The sequence below is a fragment of the Galeopterus variegatus genome, unplaced genomic scaffold, assembly GCF_000696425.1.
Source record: "Galeopterus variegatus unplaced genomic scaffold, G_variegatus-3.0.2 Scaffold3739, whole genome shotgun sequence".
Taxonomy (NCBI): domain Eukaryota; kingdom Metazoa; phylum Chordata; class Mammalia; order Dermoptera; family Cynocephalidae; genus Galeopterus; species Galeopterus variegatus.
Window position 1 is genome coordinate 115,549 of NW_007729850.1, and position 18,520 is coordinate 134,068.

Genomic DNA, 18,520 nt, shown 5'->3' on the forward strand with positions numbered 1-18,520 from the left:
AAAAAAAAACATTGAATTTAAACTAATTCTTATTAAGGGTTCTGGATCTTAGCTACCTCAATTCCACAAATAATTCAGAAAGTTTTTAAAACTATGACTAAAGTATTCTTTATAACACATCCTGACACTAAAAAAATATGGACAAGGTTTTTCTTCACATTTTACTTTTCCTAAATATAGAGGATATATACCTGTTCTCAACATATCCTTATCAGAAGGCCAAGTACCTGTAGTGAGATAGTTCAGTACTTAAGTTAGTCTAAACAGGATTGCAAAGCTGCTTTACTAAGAAATATCTGAGAATTTCTCTTACCTCTGTTTCTGTACAATGTGAATATCCCAATTTACCTGTAATAAAAATACAAAAAGTTACTTTCAAAGGATTTTAGATTTTTTAATCATTGATAAATACATTTGGACTACTCTGGCCATCGCCTTATTTTACATGAACACGTATATATAAAATGAACTTAATATCCAGGGGTTTTATATATTAGGGCTTGATAAATATATGACTTATTTTATTTATATACTTATTTTTATATAAAATTACACATATATCATACTATATATTTTATTTATATATTTATACATATATGATTGTTTCTTCAAACCATTAGTACTTTTGGTAGATTAATTATACTTAACTCCTATAGAAGTGTTAATCAATTTAACTTAGAATCACATATTATACACAACTATTGGTAGTCAACTTTGTACCCCACAAATATGTATGATCAATTATGCTTCAATAAAAATTTCAAAGGATTTTAGATTTTTTAATCATTGATAAATACATTTGGACTACTCTGGCCATCGCCTTATTTTACATGAACACGTATATATAAAATGAACTTAATATCCAGGGGTTTTATATATTAGGGCTTGATAAATATATGACTTATTTTATTTATATACTTATTTTTATATAAAATTACACATATATCATACTATATATTTTATTTATATATTTATACATATATGATTGTTTCTTCAAACCATTAGTACTTTTGGTAGATTAATTATACTTAACTCCTATAGAAGTGTTAATCAATTTAACTTAGAATCACATATTACACACAACTATTGGTAGTCAACTTTGTACCCCACAAATATGTATGATCAATTACGCTTCAATAAAAATAAATTAAAAAAATAAATAGAAACAAATAAATAAATAATTTGGCCAAGAATAAAAAAAAGGATGCTAAACCTAGTGGGTGAAAGTTTGAAGATCAGGATATTTACCTGTGTAAATACTGAAAAACCTCTCCCAAAACACTTACTAAATAAAAAGGAAAAAAGTAACTGGACAGTCAAGACACCTGCCAGACACCACCTTCACAAAGTTATCAAAGTTAGCATGGCCATGGGCCGGCCCGGTGGCGCACTCGGTAGAGTGCGGTGGTTGGGAGCGCAGCAGCGCTCCTGCCGAGGGTTCGGATCCCATAGAGAGATCGCGCACTGTAGCAGTGCGCCACCGGGCCGGCCCCCAAAAATTTTAACTTAGGAAAGAAAGTACTGTTGGGCAGGAACGGCTCAAAGAAGGGCACAGACTACCTCTCAGCAAACAAACATTGAGTGCCTACTCTGTAAAAGAGGAAGGAAGGGAGGAATACTAAGACAAACTCTAATAGAAGGTAACTTCTTTAAGAGTACATGGATTTAAATCTTCAGTAGGATATATTTTTAAGGTAAAGAGAATTGCAAAGGCACCAAGAATTCTATGTAGTAGGTTTGTTGCTGGTAGTAGTGTTGGTGAAACTTCTGAAACTATTTTGTATGTACTGTAGCACTAAGCACAATAAAATGAGTAAGCACACTGATGTTGCTGGGAGTCATAACTCACACCGTGGGAGAAAGAATATACAAACCTAAAATCTGGGAAGGAGAGAAAGAGCCCCGTGGTGGTGAACTGGAACTAGAGGTATTACACAACTTCAGAAAACCATACGTTTCCTAGCTCTGCCCACCAAAAGCAGGAAAACACCACTTTGCAAGGGCATGCCAAAGCCCATTCCCCATAATGGAACCAGGACTCCTCTGGAAACTGGCTAACTCCAAGGCTGGGACATTATAAAATAAACCTGGAACATCTTTTTGTACCAGAAAATAATGAAGTGCTTAAAAAACAGAAAGAATGATGTCAAAAAGTCTATGGAATAAGATTTTTTTCAATGAGCTCTGTTATAAAACTGAAAATGCTTTCCTACCATATCAGAAATTCTTGTGAGAGTGCGCAATTGCTATTATCCGATTTAAACTGGTGAGTAACTCATAAAAATATGCAGAGGTCTTTAGTAGTAAGTTCTTGACCACCTACACCACTCTGCCATCCAAATCCCTGACCAGATACTGACCTAGGGATCAGAAAATCCCAATCACATGACATCAGAGCACAGAGGAACCTTGGAAATGATCTTGCCCAATCCATTCATTTTGTAGATGAGTAATCTGAGAGCTTGAGGGGTCAAATGACTTGCACATAATGACACAGAATGGGTGACAGAGGAAAGAGTACATTCCAAAGCTCCTGACTCCTTATCATGCAGGTTGATGTAGTTTTCTTATTCTAATCCTCCATTCTTACTTCCCACCAGGGCTGGTGGGTTTAGAGAAGGGAATTGCAGGGGTGCTGTCCCCAGTAACTACCATTTACAGTGTTTCTGGAGAAATGGGGAAATGCATTCCTTGGTTTAACAACCCCTTCTTTCCTAAATTGGAAATTGCCGGTATAGCACCAAGAGATTTTCATTTGACAACTTTTGAGTCTTTCTTCAAGGGATGGCCATCCTGTTTTACAGAACCAGGCCTAAGGAATGAATCCCCCTAAAACCTAGAAATCCTATGACTTCACCTACAACTTCAGTAACCTAAGCTGATGGTAGGCCTTACCAACGCTTCAGATTATTAAATATAATGAATTAGTTCTTTCAATTAAATAACTTTATTAGCTTGAGTTTAATTAGGAGGACATTTACTATGTGATGATGGAAAATAAGATATCTGAAATGGTATTTAAACATTAAGTTTTCAAAATATTTCAACATTATCAAAAAAATACTTATACACTAGGAAGAAGGATGATTTACACAGGAAGCCAAAACTTCAGCTCAGTGTTTCTCAAAAGGAATGGGCACTTTAATAATGCTGCAGAATCAAGGCTGTGTTTTAAACCCTTCTTTATAAATCATTCTGAAAGATCTGATGTGCTCTTATGATTTTCTAGATGAGTCCCCCGCATGTCCCAGTTGTAGAAAAACCATAAACTGATAGAAATGGCTTTAAGAAACAAACTAGTCTTGGTATAAAATGTCTGTCATAAAGAATTCCCCAACTGAGACAACACCATCTTTAGCAGACATTTTAAGTCTTACATGTTGATAATCAAATAACTCTATACAGCAGGTCTGCTCAGCAAGTTACCAGGGAGAACATTTCCATGAAGATACCCTAGTAGGCCCACTCATAGCCCTGGCTGTTCAGGATTAACACTCTCCACTCACCTCAGTGGAACCACAAATTCTGATGAACCAACAACTATTTGATAGAAATTAAGGTACAGTTTCAGAACAAAATCCACAGATTTTCACGTGGATGAATTATACTTGTAAATTAAGGTAGCAAGCTGTCTCTGGAGTAGAAACCTCAGCGAATGACTGAACCATCACACAGTCACATTATCAATATGATTCAAATTAGCTAAATAAGTTAAAGGCAAATTATGCCCACCAAAAAGACACAGAGTCCCTGGAATTCTTATGATAAATAAATGGCTCAGAATTACTCTCCAAGTTTTTCCTATGTGACCAAACTCTGGGTAATGTTTAGGTCCATCTGACCATGTGTTCTTTTTGATGAAAGCACATTCTTTTTCATGCTAAAACCGAAAGTTACCAACAGATATACCATGTCCTCTTGCCAACTTGGCTCCCCACCTCATTTATTCAGTAAACATTTATTGAATACCTGCTAAATACTACTGATAAGCACTGAAGATATTGTAGTGAACAAGCCAGACATGGTCCTTGCTCCATAGAGCTTACATTTTAGTGGATACAAACCAAAAACAACCAAACAAAATAATTACAACTGGTGACAAATGCTATTAAGGACACAAAAGGGAGAATAACAGAAACGGCCCAATTTAGGGTGGTCAGGCAAGATTCCTCGAGAACACTGAAACAGAGACCCTGAAGTGGGGTAGCACTAACAGCAGGGCTGGAGGAAGAACCTGATCCAGAACCAGCAAGCAGTGTGTGATATGGCCCTGCAAGTGTCTGGTGGGTGGGGAGCATGAACTGTGTTTGGAAAGTCTGGCAGGCAGCACATCACACAGGCCTGTAAGGCCAGTATAAGGAATTCAGATCTGGTTTTAAGTACAATGGGAAGCTACTAAGGATACTGAGAGAGTGAGATGATTCCACATATGTTTCCAGGTCAGTCTTGCTGCTATCTGGAGAATGCAGTGGACAGGAGCAGAGTAGAAGCACAAGGCCAGTGAGGAGAGTCACTGTCGTGTAGAAGAACAACTGGGGCAGCCAGCCAGGGTGGTAGCAATGATGAGGAAAAAAGGAGAGGATTCAAGAAAGAATTTGGAAGTAGGATTAACAGAAGTTGCTAATGGACTGAACTGGGCAAGGAGTGGGGTGAGAAGAACAAAGAAAACAATGATCCCTTGAACCTGCCCCAACGTTTTCAAGAATAGTAGCAAAACTGATCAACAAGTATTAGTTTAAGAACTCTAGTAATTTTATAAGAAGTATGTTACGTAGACTTTTTGGACAGCTTTCACATTACTACTAGAAAAAAACGGGCTGAAATTTAGCAATAAAAAAATTCCCACAGCCTAATCACACCCAATTTCTAAAACCTTGTGGCCACTGAGGACTTGGAATCCATCAATGGCATATAGTTTAGTTAACTGTTAATGTATCAAAAGTTAAGACAGTGAAACTATGTATTTACTAGCTTCAACCCATTTTCCTCAACAAAATCACCTTTGCCAAGTTACATTGTTAATGGAAAAAAGAATACTATGTATTTGACACAAGAAGCAGACATATGAAAGTATAGTTTTATTTTGGTTGTCAAATTATCAAATCATCATCCTTTATGTCACACAATGTCACTAGTATAGATGCTCAAAGATCAACAGGAATTTAGAGTTTAGACATAGGGGAAAATTGGTATACTTGCTAACCAAATAAAGATTACATATTTCATCAAGTTTCTCTTCTTGTCCTGACTATCAGGAAGAGTAAAATAAAATTTAAAGTTCCACTGCAGTAACAGCCCTTGTGTTAATGTATTTTCTTCTTCACAGCTTTTGATGTTTAACTGATAGTTTATTTAAGTAAGCCTTTATCTTAGCTACTTTGGTAAAGCAGTGTGGCAGACTATCAAGAACAAGGCTTTATAGGGGTACAGTCCTCGCCTCAAATCTCAGTTTCATCACTTAACAATTGTGTGAATATGACTTCAAAATTAGAAAAAAAAAAAAAAACTTAAAAATAAGATACTTCCCATAGTTTTCAGCTTTCTCATCTACAAAAGAGGGAATAATATCTACCTCACGTGGCTGGTGTGAAAATCAAATGAAAAAAGAATGTTATGAAGGGCCTGCAGATGCCTATCACAGGGGTTCAGTAGCTGTTCCTATCATCATAATCATGTAGGAAGATTCAGTATTGAAACACACACAAAGTCCTAAGTAAAACTGGCACAGCAAAATACAAAAAGATCTTAGCTATTCTTCAAAGATGCTAGTAATAAAATGCTCAACAGAGAAACAGAATATAAATTTTTATGTTTACCAGCATTATAACATGTAAAGAGGTATAGATTTTGAAATATAAAAAATACCTAAATCGTACGAAGATTTTAAAACTCATTTTTATACTGGTTGACTAAGATCTTTAAAAGCCACTACCTTTTGGGCCAAGCCCGTGGTGCACTCGGGAGAGTGCCGCACTGGGAGTGTAACAGCGCTCCCGCCGCGGGTTCGCCCGCCGCGGGTTCGGATCCTACATAGGGATGGCCGGTGCGCTCACTGGCTGAGCGCAGTGCAGCCGGTCTCAAAAAAGGACAAAAAAAAAAAAGCCACTACCTTTTATTTTACACATCACTTTGAAAGTCTCCTAACACACACTTTCATTCCTGTCCTCATGTGATGGTGTTCAGAATGACATTAAAAAGGCAAACAACTGGAGCTGAGCAATGGCTCAGGCTGGAGTGGTGGGAAGGGGGTTTTCATCAGATATTACACAGAAGTGAAAATAAAAAAGGCTGGAAGTCAATCTATATAATCAACCCAGTATTAAAAAGACTGTACTAGGCTGAACAATGCCCCCTACAAACATGTCCACATCCACATCCCCAAACCCTGTAAATATCTTACTTAAAATGGCAAAAGGGCCGGCCCGGTGGCGCACTGCTACAGTGCACCGCTTGAGAAGCGCGGCGGCCTTCCCGCCGAGGGTTCGGATCCCACATACAGACCGGCTGCTCACTGGCTGAGCAAGGAGGAGCGGGGGCAACACCGAGGGTTGCGATCCCGTTGCCGGTCCCGGTCCGGTACGGGCGCGACACTGAGGGTTGCGATCCGTTGCCGGTCACGAAAAAAGACAAAAAAAAAAAAAAAAAAATGGCAAAAGGGACGGTGCAGACGTGACCAAGTGAAGCCTCTTGAGATGAGATATCTCAAGAAAGAAAGGCAGGAGGGTCAGAGTCAGAGAAGGTGAAGTGATGATGGAAGCAGAGATTGCAGTCATGTGACTGCAAGAAGGGGGACACTAGCCAAGAAATGTGGATGGCCTATAGAAGCTAGAAAAGGCAAGATCGGATCCTCCCCTGGATCCTTCAGAAAGGACATAGCCCTGTCAACACTTTGATTTTAGCCCATAAAACCTATTTTCAGACTTCTTACCACCAGAATTACAGGATAATAATTTTGTGTTGTTTTATTTTTTTTTTCCTTTTGGGCTGTTTTTACTGACCGGGAACGGGATCGCAACCGTCAGTGTGATGCCCATACCGGGGACCGGCAACGGGATCGCACCCCTCGGTGTTGCGCCCACACCGCGCTCAGCCAGTGAGCGGGAACCAGTCTCCACATGGGATCCAAACCCTCGGTGGGAGCGCTGCCACACTCCCAAGCGGCGCACTCTCCAGTGCACCACCGAGCCGGCCCTAATTTTGTGTTGTTTTAGACCACTAAGTTTGTGTGATTTGTTATAAAAAACTAATACACAGGTCACCAAAAAGTCAAAGCCATGGGACATCCTCTTACTATCCCAAACACAACCCTCAGGCTACCCTGTATCCAGTCTTCTAACCCTATACAGAATGTGCCATGGTAAGAATTCATCCGCAGTCACCTACCACAACAGGCAATAGAACAGTAGTTAAGAGCAAGGCCAGGGTCAGACTTTTTGGATTTAAATCTCATGTTGGCTGTTGCCTAAATCTAAGGCCTCTAAACTCCAGTTTCCTCATTTATAAGGTGGAAGTTAATAACCACACCTACCTCTTAGGGTTGTTGTGAGGATCAAAAGTAATAATCAACATAAATTGCTTAACCCATTGTCTAGTTGCCTAAATCTAAGGCCTCTAAACTCCAGTTTCCTCATTTATAAGGTGGAAGTTAATAACTACACCTACCTCTTAGGGTTGTTGTGAGGATCAAAAGTAATAATCAACATAAATTGCTTAACCCATTGTCTGTCATATAGTAAGCACTTGATAAATATTAGCTCCATTACCATTTATTTGAGTCTTCTCCCCAGGGAGATGATAATCCAAAAAGACTCTTCTTCCAAATCCAAAAAGCTGTAAGTCAGCAAATTGCATGGCCTCTCAGATATCCAGGTGTCACTTAACAAGCACTCACCTATCCCTGGGCCTATAACTGCAAAGCCCACCACCCAATTTCCATACATTGCAGTACTGTTCTGCACCTGAGCATGCTGCTTCAGCCTGGGAGCAGAACATAGCTGACATTTCTGAACTTTGTGAAGCTTTTCTGAAGACAGGGGTCACACAGGGCGGAGTTAATAATCCTCACCTTTCTCTACTTCTCCTTGCCTTTTCATTGTCTTCTCTCCTCCCTGTCTTCTTCACAGTAGCTTAGCGGTCAGCTTTCACTGCTTGTGCACACCCTCGGGGGTCTTATCTTACCCCTCAGGTACTTCTTCCAAAATTGATAGCACTTTAAGAGTAATTCTGGTTATCAAAATTTTTTCCATCTCCTTACAATGAACAACACTAGTTGAAAACTTCATTTAGACACTCTGACAAGTATTTTTACAAGGATCCAAACCTTAGGGGAAATGCTATGATCAGTGGAATTATTCTGAACATCTCTGCTGGAAATGTATTAAAAAAGTTAAGAGGCATCCATCCAAACATCCCTGTACATTTCTAAAAAATACATGTCATTCAAACTAACCCCCACATTGCCCTTTTAAATTCTAAGAAAATAAACTATTGTTAACGAATAATTATAACAAATGAGATATTTGTTTAAATTATTGTTAGAAAAGTGATACAGTTATTGTTAACGAATGTGATATAGTTATTGTTAATGAAATATCTCATTAATACTTACAGTTAATCCATACTTATTTGGATTAGCTAAGGAGGCTGAAGAATAAAACAAGTAATCAAAGTTCAAAGAACTGTGACCAGCTGCTCAGGCTGCTGACCTGACCCAGCCCAGCTGACTTGTCTCTCCTGTCTTAGCAAGGAACAGACCATGAATCAACAGGTACCCAGAAGTGAAGCAAAGTGTTGTCACCAGGGGGAAAGTTTAGGAACACTAAAAGCAAATTTTGCTAAATATCACTTTGGTATCCCTTGCTCATGACTAATAAATGTGGGCAAAGAAAAAAAAATGTTGGTTAATGTGTTTAAGCTTTATACCCACTTAAAAGGACAAAGGAATCCCTTGAATAATCAATGTGTATGATACATATAATCACATTTTTAGGATGTAGAGCATAATCTTACTATTCTAAACAAGTATAGAAGTGTATAGACATTATATGTTAGCCTGCATAATATACTGTTGCTCTCACAGATAACTGATTTTGACCCTGAATCAGGAATATAACCTCTAAATTTATTAGCACTCATGGACAAAGTATTCATTCATTTATTCACTCACAGACAATATGTTTGTGTGACAGGCACTTCCCAAAACTTGCATCTCTTTCTCTGAGATCATCTGACCGTCATCTATAGACTCTGCCTCAAGCCAGGCTCTAGGACCCTCAGCCTCAGGTCACCTTTGCCATAAATCTGACTTTTATCCTAATTCTAAAACATGAACTTCTGCTTTACTTTTGAGATAGTCTATACTTTGCATACATCTAACTAAATCCCTTATCTTTAAAAAAAAAAAAAAAAAGAGAGAGAGAGAGAGAGAGAGAAAGCCTTAGTTTGTTACTGCTGGTCACCTTCCCAGGGACTAGTCTAGCCCCTGGACCTAATGTCAGTGATTAAAACACACCACCAGACTCCCCCAGCACAGACCACTTAATTGCTATTATCTACAGCTACTGTCTGCCCTTGCTGGCTCTGCCTGCTCGTCAGACAAACGACCCCTGCACTCTGGGCCTCTGTGAGGTTGAATGCTTTACAGAACTAACACCCTTGGCTTCTGTCCCTCCCTGAATTAGGTTTCACCCCCACCACCACCATCACCCCAAATCTAGGAATAAGTTTGGTCAAGAACCCAGGCCCTCCTGACCTACTTCCATGGCACTGTATTAGAAATATTAGAAACGCAAGTTTTAAAAATATGATTTCTTAATTATTAGAGTGGTATTTTTCTCTTTCCATTCAGCAACCTTAATTAACTAAGTTTTACATCATCTCATAGAACAAATATTAAATGTCAAGTGTTTTCCATTGAAAAATAACTTCAGTTTCAGCATAACAATTCTCAACAAAACTAAATATTACCTTTATCTATTTCACATACTTTGGCAACACTCAAAGCTTGTAGAGCAAATAGTTTTCATCTCTTGGGCCAATTCTAACTGAATGATAGTAGCTGTCTAAAATATGACCTTCAGAAGAGTTCTGAGGGTAAGTAGGGGGGTGGGAGGTGTCCATAACCAAACCCATGTTTGCTACAAAACAGAAGGAAGCAACAGCCTGAGGGCAATATTTCTGACGTTCCTGTACTAGAGGACAGGAATAATGCAAGCTGTGGTACTTTCTGTAAACTGTGTTGGTTTGAATTAAATTTTCCCACAGTGACAATAATTCAAACATTGCTTAAATTCCATGAAACTTCAAAAAACCACTGAGATCATACCACTGTATCACTTTTTTCAAGAACAAGGAGAACTTGGAGGGGAACCTCCCCACGGTTTACTGGCACACACCAATCCCAAACGTTCTAGTATTCCCTATAAATGGAGGAGTTCTGTTTTCATGGATTCCATACATACCTCTGTGTACATTCTCCTACAATCTCCTCTCCCTCGGAGCCATGTGATGAAGTATGAGATCATCCAGCCAAGAAGAGCCCTGACAGAGAGGCATCTCAGGTGGTACTTCTATCTCCCAAGCCCTTTCTTCTTTTAGATATATCACAACTTTGCCACCCATATCCACTTACCTAAATATACTATTTATCCTCTATCGAGATTAGGGTATATCTGACTTAAACTATAAAAACTACCCAGGCAAACATTTTTAGCTGTTTAACCTTTTCTATATACACTACTGTCAAGAAAAACTTTCCTGTAACTAAGTTACAATTTCTTTACTACACTTATGAGTAAAATACGAAGTTAAAAAAGAGTGAAAATGATCACTAATTAAAGGAAGTCAGTGATAGGGAGTAACTATCATTAACTTAAGGAACTTCAACAATTTCCCATCAATAAAATTTAATTTTATACACATAAAGTAATGGAAGAGTCCAAATGTTTCATCTAAGCTGTGTCTTATCTTATTGGTCTGAAATGAAATTTGTTCCAAGAGATGAGGAGTAAAAATTATATTTACATTATTCTTATTATTAATGTAAATAAGCCCTCCTTCACTCCCCCAATGGGAGTGAAGCTAAATTAAAATTACTAATAAATTAATACCAATTGAAGAAAATGCAAAGAAATGGAAAGTATCCCATGTTCATAGACTGGAAGAATTGATATTGTTAAAATGTACATACTCCCCAAAGTGATCTACAGATTAAATGCAATTCCTATCAAAATACTAATGACATTCTTCAAAGAAGTAGAAAAAACAATCCTAAAATTCATATGGAACCACAAAAGACCCCCTAAGACAAAGCAATCCTGAGCAAAAAGAACAAAGCTGAGGCATCTCATCACTTTGACTTCAAAATATACTACAAAACGACAGTAACCAAAACAGACAAATAAACAAACGGAACAGAATGGAGTACCCAGAAATAAATACATGCATTTAAAGCCAAATGATCTTTGATGAAGAGGCAAGAACACACACTGGGGAAAGGACAGTTCCTTCAATAAGTGGTGCTGGGAAAACTGGATATCCACAAGCAGAAGAATAAAACCATACCCACTACCTCTCACCACTTACAAAAATCAACTCAAAATGGATTAAAGACTTAAATGTAAGAATCAAAACTATGAAACTACTAAAAGAAGACATTGGAGAAATGCTTCATGATACCAGTCTGGGCAAGGACTTTTTTTGGATGAGATCTCAAAAGCACAGGCAACAAAAGCAAAAAATAGACAAATGGGATTATATCAAACTAAAAAGCTTCTGCACAGCATAGGAATCAAAAGAGAGAAGAGACAACCTGCAAAATGGGAGAAAGTACTTACAAACTATGGATCTGACAAGGGGTTAATATCCAGAATATATAAAGGAACTCAAATAACTCAATAGCAAAAAAAGAAATAACCAGATTTAAAAATGGGCAAAAGATCTGAATACGCATTTCTCAAAAGAAGACATAAAAATAATCAAAAGGTACATAAAAAAATGCTCAACATCACTAATCATCACGGAAATAAAAGTCAAAAACCACAATGAGATATTGTTTCACTCCAGTTGAACTGGTTATTATCAAAAAGACAAAAACAAATGCTGATGAGGATGTGGAGAAAGGGGAACTCTTGTACAACACTGATAGTAATGTAAATTAGTACAGCCACTATGGAAAACAGTGTGGAGGTTCCTCAAAAAATTAAAAATATAACTGCCATATGATCCAGTAATCCCACTACTGGGTATACACCCAAAGGAATGGAAATCATCATGTTGAAGGGATGCCTGCACTCCCATGTTTATCGCAGCTCTATTTACAAAAGTTGGAAAGTGGTAAAGAGAAGGAAAAACTAAATTCAATAAAATATAATATATACGGAAATAATTTAAAACTATAAATGATGTTCAAACACTAATTAACTTTGCCTGAGATTCTGCAAGTAACTCTCCATAGTCCATTAACAATCAATTCTAATAATTCAGATTTTTTCAGCCTCAACAATCATTTTAGGGACTTCTAAATACTGTTGTAGAATTTCTTTATCAATATTGATTAAATTAAAGAATCTTGAAATATTCATCTTTTTACAAAGGGTAGCAACAGCTCAGTAAAAATATATGCAGTATGTATGAGCTGACAAAATGTCTCAGATACACACTTTTCCTCATTTGATTCTCACAACAATTTTGTAAGAATGGCTAGACCAATATTATTTCCATTTTACAGAGTGAGAGACGTTAAATGGCTTGCCTGAGGTTATAACTAAGTAATAATAAGCGTCAGAGCCAAGAATCAAAACCACATCTTTTGCAGCCAACTCTATGTTTTTTCCATGTTACCATGTGACATTAAACAGTGGATTTGCAACTATCTGCAAGAGCAAAGGAACTTGGTAAGACATTAAACACATGACATTAAACAATAGATAGTTGCAACTATCTTCAAGAGCAGAGAAAGTATGGCTCCATAAGAAAACTGTCTTCCAGGCCAACTTAAAATTTCCAACAAGTGTTTAAGTTATCATCTTCCCACCCCAGCCTGCCCTTCCTCCTGCCTTCTCTATCACCCAGGTGCCCAGGCAGGAAGTCTGAGTCTTTGAAGATTCTTTCCTCTTTCTCACCCATAGATCAAAAACTAAAGAGCCTTGCCCTGTTTCTATTTTCTAAATCACTCTCAATCTGACTCTTTCTCTCCATTCCTACTGCCCTAGTTCAGACTTCCATCATCTCCTATCTGAACACCCATAATAGCCCTAACTGGTTTAGCAACTTAAAAGCTACTAAGATCTAAAGATAGTATGAAATGTCTACTGGAGTCTATGCCCTCAGCTTTACCTAATTAAATACATCTTATACAATACCCCCACAGTGAACTTTCTAAAAAGAGCAATTTGCTTACATATTTTCCTGCTTAAAATCCTTACATGACTCTCCATTGCCTATACAGACCGTAAATACAACAGGGTGACACAAATTCCTTCATAACCTGATCCCTGCCAACATATCTTTCTAGCCTGTCTCACTCTCCGCCACTCCCACATACATCCTCTGCTCCAGGTACAGTGAACACCCACAGCAGAGAAGACAAACAGGTTCAACCTCACGTGCCAACTCCAAATAATTAGTACTGGCTGCCTGAAGCATCCTGTTGAAGACTCTGGGGCTGCTTATAAATTTAGCAGCAAAAATGCAATGACCAACTTGGGTATTGGGAAGTGGGTGGCGGCACAAATGTCATACTTACCATCCATGTACTGTTGTTCTCTGAGTAGCGTGAGGTCCTTCCACATTTCTAAGCCTTTCTACTTACTGCTGCTTCTGCCTAGCATGTCCTTCCTTTTATGCTACTGCTCATCCTTCAAGACCTCCAGAAACTAGATCTCCTCTCTGAAACTTGCCTATTGTCACCAGGTAGAGTCAGCCACTCTCTTCTCTGGTCTCACGTAGTTTTCTATACATGTCTCTATTATTTTGAAAGAATTGCACTACACCTTAAGTGTCAGTTTATGTAACTACAAGCTTCTTGAAGGTGTGGGTAAGCTTCTTGAAGTTGTCGGTGCCCTTTATTCCTCTTGTATCTTCAACATCTAGCAAAGTGCACTTAGAAGGCAGTCAAACATTGGTGAAACAAATAAATGAAATCATGTAACAGTGATTCCTCTAACATGGTACAGGCTGAGCATCCTTAATCTGAAAATCCAAAACCCAAAATGCTCTAAAATCTGAAACTTCTTTTTTTTTTTTTTTTTTTTTTTTGTTTTTTTTCCGTGTCCGGCAACGGATCGCAACCCTCAGTGTTGCTCCCGTGCCTCACTCAGCCAGTGAGCGGGAACCGGTCTGTATGTGGGATCCGAACCCTCAGGCGGGAGCGCCACCGCGCTTCCCAAGCGGCGCACTATCCAGTGCGCCACCGGGCCGGCCCTAAAATCTGAAACTTCTTTTTTTTTTTTTTTGTTTTTTTTCCGTGTCCGGCAACGGATCGCAACCCTCAGTGTTGCTCCCGTGCCTCACTCAGCCAGTGAGCGGGAACCGGTCTGTATGTGGGATCCGAACCCTCAGGCGGGAGCGCCACCGCGCTTCCCAAGCGGCACACTATCCAGTGCGCCACCGGGCCGGCCCTAAAATCTGAAACTTCTTGAGCACTCACTTGACACTCAAAGGAAATGCTCACTGGAGAATACTTAGATTAAAGGTGTGCAATCAGTTATTTGCAAATATCCCCAAATTGAAAAAACCTGAAATGCTTCTGGTCCTAAGCATACTCAACCTGTATTTTCACTAAAAATCCAGGAAGATATGGCCAAGCCTGGAACCAGGCAACCTACAGTGATTGTTAGTGGCATTCTACCATTACCCCTTAACTATAGCTATACCAAGAGACTTCAAACCATTCATAGAAAGATTCGTATTATCTATTAATTGTATTTATCCACAAACATTTTGAAGTACCCTTCTATATCATATAGATATACCTCATATATCTTTATCTCCCAGAATTACAAGACATGAAAGGAATTAGATGGGAATTTGGCTTCTAATTAAATTGTGGGTAGGACAGAAAATGGGAAATATGAGGGAGAAAGACAACAGACCCAATTTCTTTAAAAAATTTTATACTGCACAAGTAGTATAAAAAGACCTAAGAGTCATAGTTTTTAGAAGCTAAATATGGGCAAGCAGGTCCTGTTATCATTGGGAATATAACCCCCTCCATATACCTGACACTAATAAAATTCTTATAAAATTTATGCTAACGTCTCACGTTGGTTTTAATTTTTAAAGTTTTTAAAGTACAATCACTTTGGAAAACTTTTGGCAATATCTACTAATATTAAACATACACCATGAACTAGCAATTGCACTATTAGGTATATACTCAACACAAATGTTACATTTTTCACAAAAAGGCATGTCCAATAATGTTCAAAGCAGCATTGGTCATAGTATCCGAAACTCAAATGTCCATCTACAGTCTGAACAAACTAAACTATTTAATATTTCAATTCTTCTTCTATATTAAAAACAAAACAACCTCCATAGCAACAAGCATACCCAGTGCTTAGATCTTGGATTCTACATACTATTCTCCAATAAAAGGAATGAGAGCTCCTTGGAGATATGGCTGGTTCTAGAGCTAGGGCAGGAAATATACAAAATGAGCCTTGAAACATCTTGTAGTGCTAGAAAGCAAGGATGTGCTCCACAAAAGTATGGCTGCATGTGAAAAGGACACAGGAACCAAAGTGAAGGAGCACCCAAGCTGGAACAATGGCCACAGCTGGAACAATGTGAGCAACACAATAATGTGATAAATGGATAACAACCAGAGTACAAAATATACATAAGAAAGCTGGCCGGTCGGCTCAGTCATTTAGAGTGTGGTGCTGATAACACCAAGGTCCAAGGTTCAATTCCTGCCCCAGCCAAAAAAATATATGTGTGTGTGCATGTGTGAGTGCAGACTGATATAAATGGCTGAATAAATGGATCACTGCTTCTTGTATTTAAAAAGCTAGTAAATAAGTAAATGGGCAGAGGAAGGGACAAATCTTCCTTACAGAAGAATTCCAAATAATATTAAGTAGATATTCACGCCTACAGGAGGTAGTTTAATTACCTGGCCCCCTCCTTGAATGCAGGCTGAACTTAGTGATTCCTTTTTAAAGGACAGAGTATAGAAAAGGTAAACATGGATATGCTACGCATTTAGTGGAGAAACTTGGCAAACACTGTCTTAACTGAACATCAAGGTTAACACAACCATTGATGTCACATGGATATCATATGTTGCAATATGATGTGATGAGGGGAGGCCTTCACCTCTCTAGTATTCCTCCCCCAAACTTCCCCCAAACCTATAACCCCAGTTTCGTCATGCAAACATCAGGCAAACCCAAATGGAGAGACATTTTACAAAACACCTGACTAGTACTCTTCAAGACTGTCAAGGTCATGAGAAACTGTCACTGACCAGGAAAGACTAAGACATGATGACTACATGCAATATGGTATCCTGGATGGATCAACAGAAAGAGGACATTAATAGTAAAACATAACAGAAAATTTTACTTGGATTTCCCCAATTAATAATAATGTACCAATGTTGGCTTTTTAGTGTTGACAAATATATCACAAAACTGTTGATGCCAACATTAAGGGAACTGAGTGACAGGAATATGAACACTCTCTGCATTATCTATATAACTTTTCTGTAAATCTAAAATTATCCCAAGATAAATAAGTTTATTTTAAAAAACACTACAGGTGCATGGAGCAGGAACCGGCAAAAGCCACAGCTGTGCCCTTCTGATGAAGTTGCTTGGAGGTAGTAGGGGAGAAGAGGGTCTTGGTGGCCCCCAGGACAGCAAGACCACTAATAGGGTTCCTGTGGACCCACATAGGACCTAGAAGCTACAACAACTCAAAAAAAGAAGCCACACAGAGGCCAGTGAGTCATTGCAAGGGACTGGTGCATGGCCCATCCCATGGGAAGTGTTTGCAGCATGGCAGTGGGGAAGATGGGCCCACTGGGAGAACACTGGGGCACAGCAAGGACAGCTGACCAGAAACCCAATCAGCAAAAGGCCACTCAGAGGAGACTGGTCAGGAATGTAGAACTGCATGGGGTGCAGTTTGATGAAAAGACTTGGGCCCAGATCAGAGTTTCTATACAACCCAGGTGCACCAGGTCTCTGTTGCAAAAGTCAACTATTAAAATTTGAGCTGCACAAAAAGCCTTCCCTAAGGAATCAGCAGCAAAGCAGCAATTTAGCTAAACCACGCAGCTCAAGTACTGGTCCCCACAGGAAGTTCCCCCATTTTAGAAGTAAGCAAAGGACAAAAAATTAGTTCCAGCCCAGGCACACCGTCAGCACCTTGGGGCCCTCAGGGGTCCTGAGGCATGGAGCTGCAGACTGGACCCCTCCCCCTACCACAACCAGGCACACCACCAGCGCCTTGATGGCCCAGCCAGGGACCTGAGGCATGGAACCAGAGACCGGACCCACCCACACACACACAACCAGGCACACCACCAGTGCCAAGGAGCATGCCAAAAACATCACCACCATGTGGGTGGCCCACCACAGCCATCACAATAACCATGGCTGCCGCGAAAGTGGCTAGACACCACAACCACCACACAGCTGGTCTGCCAGCCACTGGAATGCATTGACACAAGGAGAGTCAGCAGCAGACACCAAAGAAAAGAAGAAGATGTCTCTCTCCACAAAGCCCATTTTAGAGTGACAGAAGGAGCATCTGCTCTACAATAATATTGGTGAGCCTGAACACACCTCTCAGCATTGGACAGATCATCTAGGCAACAAATCAACAGAGTAACCATTACTCTTTCAGAAGGAGAGAAGAAATCTAGGGTAATTAGAGGTGGGAGGGGGAAGGGGGAGGAGGAGGGGGAGAGATTGGAGGCATAAAAAATAAGTGTGATTTGTAACAATACATATGCTAGTAATATTGACTTGATCAACATGTCTCAACGTTGAACCCCAAAAATATGTATAATCAATTATGATTCAATAAAAGTTTTTAAATAAATAAATAATAATAAAATTAAAAATAAATAAAGAACACTACACGTATCCTTCCATATCCACAGGAGATTGGTTCCAGGACACCTCCTGAATATCAAAATCTGCTGATGTTCAAGCCCTTGATATAAAATGGCATGGTATTTGCATATGACCTACGCATACCCTCCCATATACTTTAAATAATCTCTAGATAACTTATAATACCTAATACAATGTAAATACTATGTAGAATTTATACTACAAGTTATACTATCTTGTTTTTTGTGGGTTTTTTTTAATCATTGCATTGTTATTTTTTTTATTTTTTATTTTTTTTTCTGTCTTTTGTCTTTTTCCGTGTCCGGCAATGGAATGCAACCCTCAGTGTTGCCCCCTTACCGGACCGGGGACCGGCAACGGGATCACAACTCTCGGTGTTGCTCCCGCGCCTCGCTCAGCCAGTGAGCGGGAACCGGCCTGTATGTGGGATC